This window comes from Sus scrofa, chromosome 1, assembly GCF_000003025.6.
Source record: "Sus scrofa isolate TJ Tabasco breed Duroc chromosome 1, Sscrofa11.1, whole genome shotgun sequence".
Taxonomy (NCBI): domain Eukaryota; kingdom Metazoa; phylum Chordata; class Mammalia; order Artiodactyla; family Suidae; genus Sus; species Sus scrofa.
In genome coordinates this window covers 1,916,738-1,933,725 of record NC_010443.5, presented here as the reverse complement: position 1 = coordinate 1,933,725, position 16,988 = coordinate 1,916,738, and the positions used below count along the sequence as shown (strand labels likewise).

Genomic DNA, 16,988 nt, shown 5'->3' with positions numbered 1-16,988 from the left:
TGTCTCCACCTTTCAGCCGGTTCAGCGCCATCGGCGACGTGTCCCTTGGGTCAGGGCAAACCTCACACGGCTAGAGATCATTTCAGGCCTTAAAAGTAACATCGGACTTCCCGCCGTGGCTCAGTGGAAACGAATCCGACCAGCATCCATGAGGAGGCAGGTTCGATCCCTGGCTTCGCTCACTGGGTCAAGGATCCGGCGTTGCTGTGGCTGTGGTGTAGGTCGCAGATGCGGCTCGGATCCCGAGTTGCTGTGGCTGAGGTGTGGCCAGCAGCTACAGCTCCAATCCGACCGCTAGCCTGGGAACTTCCGTATGCTGTGGGTGTGGCTCTAAAAATGTATATTAAAAAAATTAACACCAATACAGTATCGCTTTGAGAAAAAAAAAAAAGCAATTTTACAGATCTGCCTGAATTCTCAGGATCACTTATTGGATATTAAAGTGACAGAATGTTCTAGAGAAATGAGGGAGTGTTGACATCGGGTGTGATTTTACCACCACTAGGGGGCACTGTTCCACAACCCAAGTTCAAAAACCACCCGGGGTTTTGCGTGTGCTGCAGAAGGCAGTTTAAATCAGCAAACTTCCTGCTAGGAAGATAAAAACTGCTCTTAATTTAAGGGACGTCTAATCAATGGCTTGCTCTTTAAAGGAAACTACTTGCGTAAGAAAATTAATATCAACTTTCTTGACATTTAAAACTGACATCTCTGCTAATAAAAGCAGCACCAAAAAAATTCAAATTTGTCCTATTCATTAGTTATACTTCCACTTACATGAAGATGAAAAATGTATACATAGGGCATGGAACAAATTATTGCCTAAGTTGTGCATTTTTGCAGTTTGGAAATAAGTGTACTCAGGGCTTTGTTTTTAGGAAACAAAGGAAAAGGAAAAGCAATTTGTGTTAGCATAACTCTGACTTGAGAATGTGTTTTCTCAGCAAGTGCTCCGGCCCCGCCTGGAGCTGGGTGGGGGTTCTCCTGGTCCAACCCTCATGCAATAGGGGTCCTTTAGCACGTGCCCCTCACTTAGCAGAGAGCAGAGGCCCTGCTCAGGGAAACTCAGCTGAAAGGAGGCCAGGAAAAGACCTGAAAGGGTCCCCATACTGCCCTCCCTGCACTCGTGGATCAGATCCGATCGGATCAGCCCCCAGCCCCCTCAGGGTCCGGGTGTCTTTAGCCTCGGGGTCCCTGGCTCCCATTTCCACCTGGGACAGCGGAGTGGCCTGACGCTGCAGCCGGAATCTTCCAGGGGAAGCTGCAGGGCCCCCGCCCTCACGTTGACCCCGAGCGGGGGAGGCTGCAGGCCAGGGTCACCCTCTGATGGCCTTTCACGCCCCCAGCGACCTCGCAACGTCCAATGAACCAGGAGAGCCTTCACCCTCCGCTTCGGAATCCAGAGGGATGCTGGGAGCTCCAGGGTGCAACGGAGGTGGGCGTGTACACACACACACACACACACACACACACACACCACACACACACACCACACACACACACACGGATACACGCCTTTCCTTCCCAAAGGCGTGACCCACTCCCTTCCCCGCGGGCCCTCCGCTGCCTTAGATACGGAACCGCCTCCCCCCATCCTTCCATGCGGGCTGCTGGGTGCCCACCCTTTGCCGGTGCCCCCCCAGGCTCTGGGCCCCCACCCCATAGGATGGCCAGGGCCCCCCCTTCTCTCGCGGAGGAACAGGAAACAGACAACTAAACAGACGGAGAAAAGGAGCAAGGTTCCGGGGGGAGGTGTCTTGCCCCCACAAAGCAGGTGATAGGCCGGAAGCCCGGCAGGTGGTCCTATTCCGTTCCACCCCCACCCCTCCGGAGAGGCGGCAGGATACCCCCAGCCACTGATACAGCCGCTCAGCAACACAGTTGCAAACCCAGATGGATTTCTCTCCATGGAAACTGAAAGTGGGGGTTCTGCAGCTCAGACGTCTCGGGGAGCTGGCAGGTCAGAGCTGGCAGCTCAGCCGAGGCCGGCACAGTGCTGAGTCGCTAAGGAGGCAGGGGACAAAGTCTGGATCCCCGAGCCCCTGAGGACCAAAGGCACATGGCCCACGATGTGTTCGCAGGGGCACAGGTATGCTTGTGCGGGGTTTTCTAGGTAGTTTTCAATCACTCGTTTTGTCTGTACAGAGGCCAGCCACAGTGATGTGACATTATGTTGGTAAATCTCCAAAGATAACTTTGTGCTTTGTTCCCACCACACACAAACGTCCATAAAGTCTGAGTTTTTTGTCCCTCAGCTAACAATGCCATCCTCTGTCAATTTCCCCTAGTTCTGTAGCCTCCTGATTCTCATGGCTTCTTTAATCTGGGAGAGGGTGGGGCCGCTGGGCTGTTCCCCAGTTTGTTTTGGTTGAAAGGAAGTGACTCTGTGCAATAGTATGTTGGGAATCATTTTGTAACACTTATTTTTGCTTTAGCAAGTGGCACAACCTGTTTGTACATGGCAGGTGCCCTGGCAGCTGCTGATCCAGGAACTACTGGCCTCGAAAAGATTTCCTGGCAAGACGGGAGGGACAGAGAGACTGGGAGAGGGCTTTGTGTGATGGATTGAGAACAGTCTGTAAAGACCTCCATTGAAAACAAAGGCTTGGGCTTTGAACAGAAACGGTAGGAAATCGGGAGTTCCCTGGTGGCCTAGGGGTCGAGGGCCTGGCGTTGCCACTGTAGTGGCTCGGGTTCGCTCCCTGGCCCGGGAACTTCTGCATGCCGTGGGCATGGCCAGAGAAAATAGGTAGGAAATCATTTCAACTAAAAATAATCATCCCCTCTATGTGTGTGTGCGTGTAAGAAGGCGTGTATTTATATACACGTGTGCACACGCACACCCACACCCGCATACAGCGAGCACGTGAGTGGACTCACATCCAAGCCGCCTCTGGAAACAGAACTGTGGGAGGAAGGGGTACATGCACGCTTTCTATCTGATGCCTGGGTATATACTATTTCCACGTTTTTGGAAAGAGCATCTAAATTACAAAAAATAAAGATTTTAAAGGAAAATATACATTCATGAAGAAGTTTTGTTCCAAAGAACTCTGAAAACTAAACCAAAACCCTGACTTCCTTTAGGCCTCTTATTCCCAGCCTTAACCCCTTGGCCTCCGGATGCCCTCGCCCCTGCAGGGAGGAGAACCTGCAGCCGAGCGCAGGGAGCACCCTTCTGTGCTCCCGAGGGAGCCAGGCCTCCTCCTCCCCGCCGCTGGGCAGCGCCCCCACCGCTGTCCTGTGATGCTTGTGGTCCTTGACTCGCTGCTGCCCATCTACACGGGCCAGTCCTGAAGGCCTGGGCTGTCCATGGGCAGCTGGAAAGAGGCACGAGGTGTGAACGGACCCTGAGGAGCCGGCACCCAGCCGCCCACGGCCGTCCGGCCGGCAGCCTCTCCCAGAGCTGCCCTCTGCAGCAGAGGGGGTGGCCCGAGAAGCGGCCCCCCCAGCCTGGGGGCCTGAGTCTTGGGGCTGCTCTGGGGGGGCCAGCCCTCCGGGTGCTGCTGTCCGTCCAGAGTATCAGCTGCCTCCCTCTGGGAGGTCGCCACGTACCTGCTCATGCTGGTCAGTCAGTCAGTCGAGTCACTTCCTGCCCTCTGTGACAGGGACACAGGTAGGGCCAGAAGCCATGGTGGGAGCGGGCCAGGGAGGTGCACGCTTGCCCAGGTGAGCAGGGAGCAGCTGCCGATGTGTTCTGAGAACTGGACAGGATTATGACTCACAAGGACAGGGAGGGTTCTGTGCCGACAGCGAGCCACCTGCAGGACCGGCCTCCGTGGCTGGGCTGGTCACCCTGAGCCCAGCGGGCAGAGTCCCCAGGGCGGGGCTCCGAGCTGGGGTGGGACCCAAGGGACGGTGTGGCAGGCAGCTCTCCCGAATGGTCTTAAGCAGCCGAGAATCGGCCACACGCCCAAGCTCACCCGTCACCCTCTGGACCCAGACGAGGTCTGCACCTGGCCCGGGACCAGGGCCCTCCCCGGGAAAGTGCGCGCGTGGGCAACACAAGCAAAATCGTGTTTTCCCAAGTCGTCTCCAACAGCCTGCTTTTTACACCTGCGTGTTCAGGAGTTCCCATGTGGCTGAGCGGGTTAAGTTCCGGCGTTGTCATTACTGTGCCCTGGGAACCTCTGTGTATCATGGGCGAGGCCAAAACAGACCCAAACCCCTGTGTGATCAGTTAATGCTGTGTTTATTCAACCTCCTCTGAGAACAGGGTGACAGGAGCGAGAGCAGGGTGGGTGACACTGATCCCTCACGCTCTGGTGTCCTGTCTCCATCTTTCTTCTCACCCCCCAGCTCCCAACCCAGATGCTTTCCTGGATCTTATCTATTCATTTAAGGAGTGTGTATTCCTTACGTGCCCGTGATGAGCCGGGGTGGGCAGGAACCACACAAAGCCATGAGCAGCCAGCATCCTTGAACCCCTGGCCCTCCCATTTGGGGGAATCCGGGCAAATTTAAGGGGACTCACAGAGACAAGAAAAGGCTTGTGACGCAGAGGTGCTCTTGTGACAGCTAAAGGGATGGGACTGTGGTCTAGACGGAGGAGGGCTTCAGAGAGCGGCTTGTGCCAAAACCTAAGGGGTGAGTTCCCTGGAGGAAGGAACAGAGAAGCAGATGAGAGAGCTCAGGGCTCCCCAAGCAAAGCAGAGTAACGCGGCTGGCTGGTCGGGGAGGCTGGGGAGAGCGTGAGGAGAAGGCGGGGTCCCCAGAGACCTGAAAGTAGCAGGACCCGTCCCCCCTGGAGTAGAGCTTGGACTTCCTCAGCTCCCATGACCACCAGAGGTGAAGACTGCATTTTTTAAAAGATTGCTCCTACCCTGCCACCCCCTTGGTCCGTCAGGAAGCCCCACGGAATCTCACCCTCAGTGGCTCTGGAATCGGTTCCCCTTCTCACCCTCTGCTCAGCCCGGCAGACGACAGCCTTGTGCCCCCCCCCACCGCCCCTGCCTCATACCCTCCCCCACAAGCTCCATCGCCAGCCGCAGCAATGGGTCCCAAATGGAAGGGTGATGGATGGGGTTCCTTAAAAGTTTTCATCGTTTCTTTCTTTCTTTTTTTAATGAAATACTTTTTTTTTTTTGTCTTTTTGTCTTTTCTAGGGCCTCACCCGCGGCATATGGAGGTTCCCAGGCTAGGGGTCCAATCGGAGCCACAGCTTCCGGCCTACACCTCAGCTCACAGCAACAATGGATCCTTAACCAACTGAGTGAGGCCAGGAATCGAACCCGCAACCTCATGGTTCCTAGTCAGATTCGCTAACCACTGAGCCACGACGGGAACTCCGAAATACCTCTTTTCTTGCTCCATTTCCTCTCTCGATATTTTAGGTGTTAAACACTCTATTTCTGCTTTTTTTTTTTTTTTTTTTTTTTTTGTCTTTTGTCTTTTCAGGGCCACACCTGCAGCATGTGGAGGTTCCCAAGCTAGGGGGCTGATCGGAGCTACAGAGGCCAGCCTACACCACAGCCGCAGTCACAAGGGATCCGAGCCGCGTCTGCAACCTACCCCACAGCTCACGGCAACACCGGATCCTTAACCCACTGAGCGAGGCCAGGGATCAAGCTCCTGTCCTCACGGATACTAATCGGGTTTGTTCACCTTTGAGCCAGGACGGAAACTCCTATTTCTACCCTTTTAACGATGATTCTGGACCTTTAACTACACAGAGGTACTAACCTTAGTTAGTGTCTTAACCCTTCCGTTTTAACAATAAGAATTAAAGAACATCCTTCCCAATTTATACGCTTTTTAATTTAATCTTACAAATTAAACTGCATTATTTTCTACTGAAAATATTAGTATATATTTCCCTCTATGCTCAACAGTATCTGGACTCATGATTCCATCTTATGCGTCAGAACTTTCTACTGGATAACTTTCCCTTTTTTGAAGCTTATTCTACAGATTTTCCTGTAGTGAATTCTTGGTGGTAAAACTTCCCAGGTTTTTGTCTGTTTTTTTGTCATCTTAAATGTCATTTTGGAAAGAGAGTTAATTCTGGGCATATCATTCCAGGGCAGCAGCTGTTTTTGTCTCAGAATTTTGAAGATTTTCCAGATTCCTTTGCTCAGAAGTTCACATTCACCTGTAGGTGACGTGTGTTTTCTCTCTGGATGCTCTTAAGACCTTCCTCTGGTTCCTTCCTTTCTGTCTTTTCACTGAGAGGTCGCCAGGTGCACCTCGCTTAATCCTGCTTCATGTATGTTTTACTACCTGGATCTGTGACTTCCTACCACTCATTAGTTATGGAAAATTCTCAGGCATAATTTTGTTTCTTTCCTTTACTCTGGTCTTTTCTTTCGAATCTCTTCCTAAAGATGTGTTGGAACGCCTCGTCCTTGTCTTCGTGTCTCTCAACCTCTCCTCCATGTACTTCCCATCCTCTCTCTGCACTGCGGTCTGGTAGCCCTTCAGGTCTGTTTTCCAATTCAAGAGATATCTTGAGCTTTTCAGCGTCTAGAGGGCACTGCCAGTCTGCAGCTATCTTACCCTGCTTAAGAATCCTGGCTTGGGGAGTTCCTGTCGTGGCTCAGTGGTTAACAAACCCAATGTATCCATGAGGATGTGGGTTCAATCCCTGGCCTCGCTCAGTGGGTTAAGGATCCAGCATGGCTGTGAGCTGTGGTGTAGGTTGCAGATGTGGCTCAGATCTGACGTTGCTGGGGCTGTGGTGTAGGTGGGCAGCCACAGCTCCGATTCAACCCCTAGCCTGGGAACCTCCACATGCCATGGGTGCGTCCCTAAAAGGAGAAACAAACAAAAACAATCCTGTCTTAATGCAAGAGTCTCCAGTTTACGTCCAGCTCTGTGAAGTGGCTGCAGTTTATCTTTTACCCTTGGGTTGGTTTCCTCTTTCAGAGGAACTGTCTTTTCATGTTTTCTCCATACCTGTCCCTTCTCTGTTGACGTCGGCTCGTGTTTTCTGACGACTTTACTTTCTTGGCAGCTGGCCTTAACGTAAAATCAACGATCGGTTATCAGTTTGAAACTGGGGTTAGGAGGACCTGAATAAATGGGGTGGACAAGATTCTGGAGGAGAAAATAAGTAGCAGAGCGAAGAGCTGAAGGTGGAGCTTTCGTGATTGCTCAGAAAAGATTCTGGCCCATGAAATAGAAAGAGCAGAAGACTGAATTCCAGCGATCGCTTCCAAAGGACAAATGTCGTTAAGAAATTTTCAGGAGTTCCCATCATGGTGCAGCAGAAACAAATACGACTAGGACCCATGCGGTTGTGGGTTTGATCCCTGGCCTTGCTCCGTGGGTTAAGGATCCGGCGTTGCCGTGACCTGGGGTGTAGGGTGCAGATGCAGCTTGGATCCGGCGTGGCTGTGGCTCTGGTGGAGGCCGGCAGCTGTAGCTCTGATTCGACCCCTCGCCTGGGAACCTCCATATGCTGCGGGTGCGGCCCTAAAAAGCAAAAAAAAAAAAAAAAAAAAAAAAAAAAATAGAAAGAAAAAAATTTTTTCAGTGGCTTCCCATTGTTTATAGGATAAAGTTCAACATTCTGGGCATAGTTTATAAATCTCTTTGTCACGTGACTCTTATTTTCTCAGCCTCATCTTTCACCTTTTAACTACTGAAGGGGCACAGGATATGCCACCCCCAAAATTCCATTTTGCCACTAGAATTCTTTTGAGCTGAAGGCATTTAAGCCCCTATAATCTTTTCTCTACCTGAAAGCAGAGTTTTCCCCCAAAATGTAGGAGAACTCAATGGCCATTAATCCCCTTCCCAGGAGCAACCTTCATCTTCTTGGAGAATTAAGCGCCATATGCAGAAGATTTTGTTATAAACATCCTCTCTCTGATTTATTCTTCTAAGTACCCATTATTCTTCCAAAAAGCCATCTGCCTTTTCCTAAGTGCCCGTCCTCCCCAGCCCTGTCCCTATAGAGCTGGGCATAGAGACCCCAAGTTCAAGCACCCTGCTGAGCTGCTCAGCTCCAGGCACCCCCAGGTGTAAGTCCAGCAGGCCCACTAGACTTTGGACATCTGGCTCTTGTTAATCTGGCTTTTGTGAGCCTAATTTCCAGGGCCCCTGCCAGAGGCCGTAAGATGGTATTGTTTCTTCTCTATGCTGTTCTCTTTTCCCTGCCCTGCCCTTTGTGAAGCCCAAACGCCCGGAACAGGCTCCCTCACCTCTCTCTTTATTGAGTACCTGCCTGTTTGCCTTCCCACCATCTCTCTTTGCCGGGCCAACGTTTATTTATAATTTAAGTCCTGGCAGAAAAGTCACCTCCCCTGAAATTCCTCGCTGGTTCTTCCAGCCAGAGCAGGTACCAGGTGTTCTGTTCTCCTAGAGTATTTGTTAAGATAGTAGATCTGTTTTTTGTTCATTGAACTATAATGGAATTGTTCTTTTCTTTCTTTTTCTTTCTTTTTTTTTTTTTTTTTTAGGGCCATACCCGCGGTATATGGAGGTTCCTAGGCTAGGGGTCAAATAAGAGCTGTAGCCACAGCCACAGCAAAGCCACATTCAAGCCGCATCTGAAACCTACACCACAGCTCATGGCAATGCCGGATCCTTAACCCAGTGAGTGAGGCCAGGGATGGAACCTGCATCCTCATGGATGCTAGTCAGATTCATTACTGCTGAGCCACAGTGGGAACTCCTGTAATGGAAGTTTTCATTGACCTTGGCTCTGTCCTCTCACTGAGTATTTAGGACATGGCAGTCTCTGTAGTGGAACCTCTGTGTACTTTGATCTGTTTAATGCTCATACGCTTCTGAGACAGTACTGATACTATTCCTATGTTACAGATGAAGAGATAAAGCTTAAAGATTATGGCCGTTGATCTCGTGTCTCCATTGGACTGGACCACAGGTGCCCAGCTACCTGGTTGGGTATTATCCTGGATGGATCTCTGAGGGTGTTTCCACATGAGGTGAACCTTTGACCAGGAGACGGAGTAAAGCAGATGGTCCTTCCCCGTGAGGGTGGGCCTTGTCCAATCAGGTGAAGGCCTGCATGGCCCCAAAAGGCTGAGCAAGGACGAATTTGCTCTCTGCTCAATTGTTTTCAAGGTGGGACAGTCGGTCTTCTCTTGCTTTCAGACTTGGAGTAGAACAATCCCATCAGCCCTCCTGGGTCTTAACTTGTAGATGGCAGCTTCCATCATTCCGTGTGGGAGTCGATTCCCTATTTTACGTGCATCTCCTAAAGTCCTGTTGCTTCTGTTTCTCTAGCGAACCAGACTAACACAAAGCTCTTAAGAAACTTGCCCACAAACAACTAATAGTTTGCGGAGATACTGAACTAAGGGGAGGTTCTGGATACACTTACCATATCGTATCTCCGGGGTGACAATAGCATGAATTAAAAAAACGAAAGTCATTTGTTTAGGCGAGAAAACTGAAGCTCAAAGAGTAACGTGGTTTTGGGTGTAGAACTGAGGCCCGTGGCCCGTGGCCAGACTTGGCCCTGACGATTTCCTGACCAGGTGAAAGCCCCTCTCTGCACGTCGCCCTTCTTGGCCTTGTCCTCTGTGTTTTGCCAGAAACACTTTGTACTTTTCACATTGTGAAGATGGCACTGAAGGACACTGGTAGTGCCGCGCCCTTGAACTGAAGGCACAGGGAGCATGTGGGCCATGCCTTTGCCAGCACCCCACAGTGTCTGCACGGAGACCGAGTTTCTTGTGTTGACCTTCAGATACCCTTGGAGGTTCCGCCTTCCAATCACAGGCGGGCTTCTACTAACCACACAAGTGGAATCTGGTGCAACATTACCATTTAGCTTTCTCTCTGTTATAGGAACAAAGTTTTCTTAGACACTTGGTCTGCTCCTGGCAAGAGATGGTGAAAAGGGTCTCTTTACCTTTTGGGTAAAACCTAACCTGCCTGGCACGCCAAGATTTGTGTTCTATCAAAATTCCTGGGCTTTGTGTCTTTATCAGGGCTTTAATACTTGGGATGACAGTCTTCTCAATATTAAAAGAGCAAAATTTTATTCACAACCATGTAGACATCCATATTTAAAATCTCACATTGTCACTTTGTTTCAATAGATAAGCATTACATTACAATGATCTGTGATCCTGTTTGATCAAATATTCAAATCTGTTGATACTTTGACAACTTCCCCAAATGAAATTCTTTCTTTTTTCCCCCAGCTGTCGGTATCAGGTTTATTTGTTTTTTATAGAGTAGAGTTGATTTGCAGTGTCGCGCCAATTTCTGCTGTACAGCCAGCCAAGTGACCCAGTCATGCATATGTGGACATTCTGTTTTTGCATTCTTTTCCGTCAGGGTCCGTCCCAGGAGACTGGATATGGTTGCCTGGGCTGTACAGCAGGGCCTTGTCGCCCATCCGGTGGAAACGTCATAGTTTGCATCTACTAACCCCAGACTCCCCGTCCCTCCCACCGCCTCTCCCTCCTGCTTGGCAGCCTCGTCTGTTCTCTATGTCCATGAGTCTGTTTCTGTTTTGTAGATGAGTTCATTTGTGTCATATTTTAGATAAGATCGAATTTTAAATGACATCTTTTTAACCTCAAACTAACTTTGAGATTTCCCAGAGACCCTGGTGAAAGATATGCTATCTCAATCAGGTTTATGTGGTATGAGAAGCTATGTGGGAAGAATCATCAAATAGGAACTGATGATAAACCTTAGCTTATGTGTGTATGAAACTATCTTACTAACATAGGGTTTTTTTTGGGGGGGGGTCATTTTTAGGGCCACACCTGTGGCGTATGGAGGTTCCCAGACTAGGGGTCAGATCGGAGCTGTAGCTGCTGGCCTACACCACAGCCCCAGCAAAACCAGATCCGAGCCGCGTCTGTGGCCTACACCACTTCTCATGGCAATTCCAGATCCTTTAACCCACTGAGTGAGGCCAGGGATGGAACCCGCATCCTCATGGGTATTAGTTGGAATCGTTACTGCTGGGCCACGACGGGAACTCCTAACACAGGTGTTTAGAAACTGGACTTCATAGAAATTTGTCAATATCCTCATTGTCCACTTATTATCTGAAATGTTATATGGCGCAGAAATAACTAAATTTCCTTATCAAATGAGTCCTTATCATATCTCTAGCCACTTTTTTTGATGACACTCATGGCATATGGATGTTCCTGGGCCAGGGACTGAACCCGTGCCAAAGCAGTGACAAAGCAGGATCCTTAACCCACTGAGCCACCAGGGAACTCCTCTAGGCATTTTCTAAAATTCTTTTTGTCGTTGACAGTTAATGCTGCACTCTGACTTTTTCCAGAAGTGCCTCATCTTCAGAAAGACACACAGAAAAAGACCTCCGACAAGTACAGGTTTCTGGTAGCTTGCAGGTGGTGCCCTGAACTGCAGTGCGGACTGCCCTTTGACCCTCCTTGGAAGGGAGGGACCACGCCAGCTCCTCCTCATCACCCAGGTGGCAGACAAACATCAGGAACGTGAACCCTGGGTCCCCTTCTCTCGGTTAAAAGGGCTCCTTCAGGCTCTTGGAAGTGCACCCCCGCTGGAGACCTGCAGTTACAACGGACTGGGGGGGTCCTGCTGTGGCGCAGCAGAAACGAACCCGACTACTATCCATGAGGATGTGGGTTCAATCCCTGGCCTCGCTCCGTGGATTAAGGATCTGGCATTGCCACGAGTTGCTGTGGTGTAGACTGGCAGCTGCAGCTCTGATTCAAGCCCTAGCCTGGGAACCTCCATATGCTGCAGGCGTGGTTCTAAAAAGACGAAAAAGAAAAAGAAAGAAGAAGAAGCCCTGAATGGGGAGTTTTCTCGGAAGCAGACGTCCTCCTGGGTGGACACCCTCCCGAGACCACGAGTCGCCACCCTCGTCTCCAAAGTGACACCTTCACGCCTCTTTGCCACTTTGCTGGGTGATCTTCCTCGCCGTCACCGCACGGGAGGACAGCGGGCCCCCACTCTGGCCACGATCGCCGCATCGACCGCCTCGGCCTCAGCCGCACAGCCGAGCCCTCTGCTCTCCTGCGCCGCTGACTTCGGCTCAGAGAAGCGCCGTAGGTCATTTATCAGCTGAACAAGCAGGAGCCTCGGCCAGAGCGGCTTCGCCTCCGTACCTGGCTGCACCTCCACTTCGGCAGCCAGTACAGAAAACGAACCAACGGGCCACTTGGGGAAAACAGCTCGATGCTCTCCAGGTGCCCGCTTTGATTGATTCGATGCCAACTCATTTAGCTCCTGCCATCGCTGTGTCTCCCCCGGGCACTGTGTTCTCCCCAAGGTCTCAAACACCGAGTCCCCAGCCAGCGGCTCTGCATCAGAGGCCTCCCGGTGCTTAGAGAGACAGAAGCCAGCTGGGCACTCAGCACCGTTCTTCCACGGACACGAGATCATGACCCATGAGCTTCGTGATGAGACAAGAACGACTCGAGCCTGACGGTAACCGAGAGATGGGTGCTGGCACCCAATGCTTTCCCAGCCAGGGGCCCGGTAAACTGAATTCAGCAGGAAAGCCATCGGGCCGGTGGTTCCAGCGGTTTCGCAGCCCCCCAAGCAAATCACACCCCACCGCCGCCGAGGCCCCAGATGCCTCCAGGTTTAGAAACCAAAAGCTAAGGGCAGCCGACCGCCAAGAGCCAGCGAGGGTGTGCGCTGGAGCCGATCAGCAACGCGCTTCCTCTGCTCGGGTCCTTCTGGGGGGACCCTGCCACTGCTCTGCTCTGTGCTCCCTGACCGCTCAGGACACAGAGCAAGGCCAGAGTGAGACTCATCAGACAACGCTTTGCCTTCTTAGGACAAAAGCTCAGAAGAAGGGACGAGGCGCAACAGGGACCACCTCTGGGGAGGAAAAGCATCCCCGCTGTGGAGAGTAACACATCAAACGTCCCCAGTGTGGCCGAGCCGGGAAACCAGCACAAGCATTTTTTTTTCCTGCGAACAAAATCTTAGAAAGAGAGAAAGGGCACTCACCCTCTGTTGCCAACAGACCCTGCAAGCAGGTGGAGCGTCAACCCGGGAGACAGACGGACAGGTGAGATTCTTACCTTCTGCTCCCTTTGGCCGCCGTCCCAGGTGCTGCGGTGGCAGCAGCCTTGGGGCAAGTCGTGTCCAGCCAGTAAAGTTGAACCCCGCCGCCTACGCCGACCGCTGGGAGGGAGAAAGTGTCCTTTACCCTTTTTGGTTCTTCTGGCCAATCTGCGGATTAAACTGGCAGACTCAACAGGAGCCGATCACACAGAAGTTGAATCACGTACCTGCGTGGGAGAGACCCAGGGAAACGGAGCGACTCACCCCAAAGGCCAAAACTCTCACCGTAAATTCCATTTCAGCTGAAGACAGAAGAGGATGCTGGGGCTTCGGGAACTCCAAGGAGACTAAGGCCATTCACACGGAGGCAGAAAAGCCACTTTGGGTAAATACACTTTGCTGAGCCAGGCAGAGACGGAGAGGAATTTTCACAGACTCCGCAGGTTCCCCGCTGTCACACTCCTGGTTCCTCCTGTAGTTTCCTGCGGTGACAATTCTCTTACTGGCCCTTTCTCTACATTCTTCAGGCAGCTAAACAGTCAGGTAAAAAGAAAGACTTCTTGAGTCTTCTGTTTCTTAAAAATGACATGCCTAAACGCATCGTGATTGCAAAGAGACACGCTTTGGGGTGAAAAATTTGTTCCCCGGTACCTCGCTAGGTCCAGCTCTGACTCCAGGCTCCAGACTCCCCTGGGCGCAGGAGGGCCCACCAACCAGGCCCATCCGCCTGCTGCAGAAAAGCTGAGCCTGGGTAGGTGACCAGGGGCCCTGGCCTCAGGCTCCTGCCCTGTCCTACCCCCACCAACCCCCCACCCTGTGAGCCCAGCTGTGTCTCCACAAGGGAGGTTGCTCAAGGCGTCCTGTCTCAGCCTGCCCCAGGCTTCTCTGAATCTCTTAAAGACCAGATTATATCAACAGTTCTTTTTCTGTTGAATTGACAGTTGTCATTTTAAACAGCAGGAACCCGAAGGCCCAAAACTCCCCACAGGCCTGGTGAAACACTCGAAGCCCTTTGCAGAGAAACCTCAGGGACGGTGACGTTTTATTTAGACATGGCGATGCCTGCCGCCTTCTCTGAAGACAGTGTTCAGGGTGCTGTGGTCGTGAAGCTGGTGGAGGGAGCAGGATAAGCCGCCCTAAAACATGTCTCTTTGGAATACTAATTATTTGAAGCTGGTTGTTTTCTAAGACATAGAAGACTTGGGAAAAAATTCTGAAAACCAAGTGGGAGTTACTCTTTTAAATGAAACATTTACTCTTTACTCCTCTTTTTTTTTTTTTGGCTGCACCCATAACATGCAGAAGTTCCCAGGCCAGGGATCGAACCTGTGCCACAGCAGTGACGAGGCCTGATCCTTAACCCACTAGGACACCTGGAGACTCCAGGAACACTTACTTTTTTTTTTTTTTTAATAGCTGCACCCACAGCATATGGAGGTCCCCAGGCTAGGGGTCGAATCAGAGCTGCAGCTGCCGGCCTGCACCACAGCCACAGCAGTGCAGCATCCGAGCTGTATCTGCAACCTACACCACAGCTCACAGCAATACCGGATCCTTAACCCATTGAGCAAGACCAGGGATTGAACCTGCAGCCTCATGGTTCCTAGTCGGGCGTGTTAACTGCTGAGCCAAGAAAGGAACTCCCAGGAACATTTACATTTTTAAGGGAAATCTCCACATGTCAGGATGTCTTTCTTTCTGAAGGTGGAAGAGAAGGCTGGCCACACCTTAGAACTCTTAGCAGTGCAGAGGCCAAGGCTTCACTCTGTACCGCCAGCCCTTTACTTCCTGGGCTTTTCCCGGTGGCTCCCCAGGAGCTCGCGCCCCACCCGCAGCATCCCTTTTAGGTCTTCAGGTGAGGATGGCATTGCGGGGCGGGGAGGTGGGGGTGCCTTTGGGCGAGTTCCTTGCTTTTCCTGGGCTCTCCCTGGTAACATTATTACACTTCTGTGTGATTTTGGGCTTTTGGTCTGTTCTGCCAACTGGAAGAAATGCACAGCGTGAGAGTTGCGAGCTCAGTTTTATTTGGGGAGAAAGGAAGGTGTGGCCTGGGAAGCGGCATTGCAGAGAGAGAGCTCCAAGAACCGCTCCAGAGACGGGGTTGGGGGGGAGGTCTGCAAATGTGTGATTTTGCTGAAGGGAGTGGGACATGCAGCCACACACATTTTGCAGGTCGCTGCTCAGCCCGAGAAGGTCACTACTAGTCACGAGGAGCAGATGTCACCCCTGAAGGATTTCAGTGCTTTTCTAGATGTAAAGAGATACAAGAATTGGGCTCGTAAAGCTTCTGCTGAACACAGCTCTCTGAAGACCTGTTGGGCCAGGTTTCCCGGAGCACAGAGGGCCTCCCCCCCTGATCGCCACCCGGAGATATTTCGGGGGTGTTGAGGGGCTGCGGGGGCTCAGGATTCAGTCGTGGAGAGGCAGGGGGCCCGTCTCCAGTTCACAGTCTCAGGTCAGTTCAATTCTCAGACTGACCAGAAGAAACCAACAGTGCGGAGGAAAATTTCTTCCTCCGGGAATTAGCGGTTTCCCTGTGAAGCACTTTTTCCCCTGAGGCAAGGGTGCACCTGTACCCCCCTCCCCGCCTCCCCCTCCCCCAGGCTTGGGGCAGCTCATGAGATGTAGGCTGGGTGAGGAGCCGGCTACACGAGGCAGGGGTTCTCTTCCAGTTGTGGGACCAGTTCTCTGCTTTTGAGCATCTAATGTAGAGGTGAGTAGGTGTCTTGAAAGGTGAGCATCAGTTGTGACACTGAGGGAGGAGATACATGGGTGCCTGGCTGAGCGGCTGGAATCTGTCCCCTGTGGACAGGTAACCTCGCTATGAAGATGATGGCAGGAGCAAGGAGGAGCTGCTGGGATAAAAGAGAGACCTCGTAGCTCCCATTCTTGGGGTCCAGGAGCCCTCTGAACTGCACATGCACAGACAGGCTCCTCAGGGGCCAGAGAAGGGAGGGGCTCCAGACCTCAGAGCATCCTGTCAGCTTCCCAGGGACCCTCAGCTAGAACCCACCCTGACTCAGAGGTGCTCGTGCTCCCAGGGGAGGCCCTGGGTCAGGTCAGCTTTGTCTGTCCGGCCAGACGAAGCAGGATGATTGGCCACGTTGGGGACACGGCTCGGATGGTCAGTGTCGGGAAAGTGAGACACACAAACACGGGGAGATCTGGACAAGGCTCTTTCCTTCTGAGAAGGGCGCAGGTGCTCAAAAGGCCCTGCAAAGAAGAAAGGACCCTCCCTATTGACCCTAACGCAGGCGAGGGGCCTGTCCCCTTCCCATGGGTCGGGTCAGGGCGCACATTCTTCTCAGTTGGCTCATTCGGAGCACATTGGTGCTGGGAGAAGCGGGAAAGAGGAGGGGCTGCAGGAGGGCCTTTCAGCTGAAACCAGAGCAAAATGGAGGCACCGAGATTTCCTTTGATAGGAAGGACATCACATTACTTTCCACAGCCAGAGGAAGCCCGGAAGGACAGCTCTGTACCGAGATTTAAACCACCCCTAAGTGTGTGGCTCTGGCTGGCTGGCTGTCTCCCTATCCCTCCTCCCCAGCCCTCGGTGCTGTCACCACGCGTATCTTCTCTCTTCCTGAGCACATTTCCTGGCTCACCAGTCTCAGTTTCTTTGCTGAATTTTTTCTCCAAAGGGACAAGAATTGGGGACCTATGTCAAGTTTGCTGGCTTGACATTGGGGTGTAGGGTTAGGGTTCAGCCTCTCACCCCCCAGCCAGCTGAGAACACACCCTGATACTTCTCAATACAAGGCCAGTGATGGGAGCTGTGGTTCCGGGATTCACGGAAAGCAAATGTTTTCTTGAGCCGACCCTGGCGTTTACTTTTTTGGACTTTGAGAACGTATCTTATTACATTATCTCCCGGTAAACCCGTGGCTGGCCTCCTATTGTCCTCTGGGTATTTCATGTGGTCTTATTTTCCCCAATAATTCCGATTCTAATTCAGCAGCACCATGTAGCGGAACCAAACCTGGCTGCGCTCCCTGCTGCTGACACCGGGCTGTGGGGGAGGAGAGCGCGGTGGTTCTTGCGGG

The 16,988-nt window shown here is 51.9% G+C and overlaps 1 protein-coding gene across 2 annotated transcripts in view; it reads right to left on the bottom strand.

Annotated features, from left to right (window-relative positions):
• The window catches only part of UNC93A (unc-93 homolog A (C. elegans)), a 49,355-nt gene extending 36,365 nt beyond the window's left edge, over positions 1–12,990 (bottom strand). Inside the window, exon 1 of one of the 2 annotated variants that reach the window (XM_021085952.1) lies at positions 12,889–12,990. The gene's annotated coding sequence lies outside the window, so the exon portion shown is untranslated. Of the gene's footprint in view, positions 1–3,555; positions 3,794–12,888 lie in introns of those variants that run through there. The other variant, XM_021085948.1, reaches the window with a different exon arrangement.